Source organism: Eriocheir sinensis, unplaced genomic scaffold (assembly GCF_024679095.1).
Source record: "Eriocheir sinensis breed Jianghai 21 unplaced genomic scaffold, ASM2467909v1 Scaffold1277, whole genome shotgun sequence".
NCBI lineage: Eukaryota > Metazoa > Arthropoda > Malacostraca > Decapoda > Varunidae > Eriocheir > Eriocheir sinensis.
The window spans coordinates 60,450-63,229 of record NW_026110603.1 but is presented as its reverse complement, the minus strand read 5'-3'; positions in this window follow the sequence as shown (position 1 = coordinate 63,229).

The following is a 2,780-nucleotide window of genomic DNA, read 5'->3' as shown; positions in this document are numbered from 1 at the left end:
TATATATATATATATATATATATATATATATATATATATATATATATATATATATATATATATATATATATATATATATATATATATATATATATATATATATATATATATATATATATATATATATATATATATATATATATATATATAAATATATCAGGGATTTCATGTAATCGCTGTGACCATCAGCAAATACATGAAATCTCTAAATTTGGTAGGGATTTCGTGAAATCACTGGTTTATAAGGTGTCCTGATACACAAATTCCCTGTTTGGATGTTAGTGAATGTGTGTAATGGTTGTGTGTGTGTGTATGGCTGTGTGTGATGGTTGTAATGGTTGTTAACGACCTAACTGTTATCTCCCTTATTGTTTTCCTCCACCAATATCCTGTCTCTACCAGCAGTGCTATCTCTCTCTCTCTCTCTCTCTCTCTCTCTCTCTCTCTCTCTCTCTCTCTCTCTCTCTCTCTCTCTCTCTCTCTCTCTGCCGAATCTAGCTTTTACAATAAGGCCTTCAGCACAAACAACAGACTTCAGTCCCTTTGCTCACAAAAAACGTCCAGTTCGCTAACTTGTGGAACAATTTTTACTACGATTCAGACTTGTTCCTTCCTGATGGCATTCACTTAAACCCTGTTGGAGCAGCCCGTTTCGGGAGGCTGCTCTGTGACCAAGTGGCTCTTCGAAAGCCAAAAAACGCGGAGGCGAGAGCACCAGCAGCTCCACCGTAAGGGTGAACTCAACCCGCAAAACTCCCGACTCGACTCAAATTAAAGCTTGCTATGTAAACGCTCGTAGCCTACGTAACAAATTTGAAGACTTAGAAGTCCTCGCAGCTACAAATCATTATCACATCATCGGAGTCACAGAATCTTGGATAGACACTTCAAATAGACATTTCATTGCGGAATATAGATTACCGGGTTATACCATCTTTAGTCATGAAAGAGAGAACAGACAGGGTGGAGGCGTTATCTTTTATATCCACAACTCTCTCCATCCAGTATCCGTGAAAACAAATATTATAACCAATGTAGACACGGTCTTCATTGAAATTAAAAATAAATCTCGTAAAATAGTAATTGGACTTATCTACAGACCGCCAAGGCAGACTCTTGATATCGACCACGCATTAAGTGAATTATTATTAGAAACAAGTAACAGCTGCGAGGCAGTAATTGTTGGGGACTTTAACTTGCCAGTGAAAAGATGGGGTGAACCGTTGAACTGTCATACAGGGCTCGCCCTGTACACAAATTTACTAGAAAGTGATTTGCATCAACACGTTCAAGAACCGACTCGGGAAAATAATATACTTGACTTTATCTTTTCAACGACAGCTGATCTAGTTAACGAAGTAAATGTTGGTCCAATTTTTAGTTCTAGCGATCACCGAACAACCACATTCAGCATCAATATGAAAGAAAGTAAAGTAACTCCTAGTAAAGAAAAGGTGCCTGATTATCAGAGAGCGAATTTCGTAAGACTCCGATCAATTCTAAATAATTCTGACTGGACTGAAATCACGGCGGAAACAGATATTGATAAATCTTGGGGGGCCTTCACCACAATATTGAACAATGCCATAAGCATATGCGTACCCTATCGTAACAGACGTTCAGCTTCTAGGAAGAAACCCAAATGGTGGAATAACGAAATTCAAAATAGCCTATCTCTTAAAAAATGCGTACACAGTAGATACATATCAACTCAGAGCGAGGCTGACAAACTAGAGTTGGACAGAATTCGCCGTAAAACCAAGAAATTAATAAAACGAAGCAAGAAAAATCTTGAAGAATATATAACGGAAACAAGTAAATCTAATCCTAAAGAATTTTTAGCTATGTAAATAATAAAAAGTCACTCACTTGTGGTATCGGACCGCTTGCTAATGAAAATGGTAACCACACGAACGATGAAAATGAAATGGCTACAATCCTAAATAACTTTTTCGCATCCGTATTTACCGACGAAGATTGTTTATCACCTCAACCGCCGGAGGTTAGAAGGGCCGAAAAGATGTTAAGTGGCGTGCTCATCGTAGAAAGTGACATTTTATGCACGATTGAAAAGATTAATGTAAGCAAAGCTCCTGGTCCAGACAAAATTACCCCTAGGGTCTTAAAAGAAATCAAACATCAAATTTGTAAACCGCTCTCCATCATATTCAATAAATCTTTAACAGCTGGAAAAATTCCGTCGGATTGGAAACTTGCAAATGTCACACCAATTTTCAAAAAGGGGGACAAGTCTCATCCAGAAAACTATCGACCAATTAGCCTGACATCTATTGTTTGTAAGTTAATGGAGACTATCATTCGCGACAATATGGTGAAATTCTTCGAAGAAAATAATTAAAAAAAATAACTCGCAACATGGCTTCCATAGTAAACGTTCGTGTTTGACTAACTTACTTGATTTTTTTCACTATATTTTTGAGGTGTTCGATGACAGCAGATCAGTAGATATCATATATCTGTATTTTCAAAAGGCATTTGATAAGGTCCCCCACCAACGATTGCTCAGCAAACTACTGGCGCACGGTATCTCGGGTAACATTCACAAATGGCTTGCGGACTGGCTCTCTGAGCGGAAACATAGAGTAGTTCTAAACAGTGTTACATCTAACTGGCTCGATGTCAAAAGCGGCGTACCTCAAGGATCAGTGCTTGGCCCCATGGTGTTCTTAATTTATGTTAATGATATCGATGATGGGCTCACTTGCAAAATATCAAAATTTGCTGATGACACAAAAATTGCTAGTAAAGTAACTGCGACA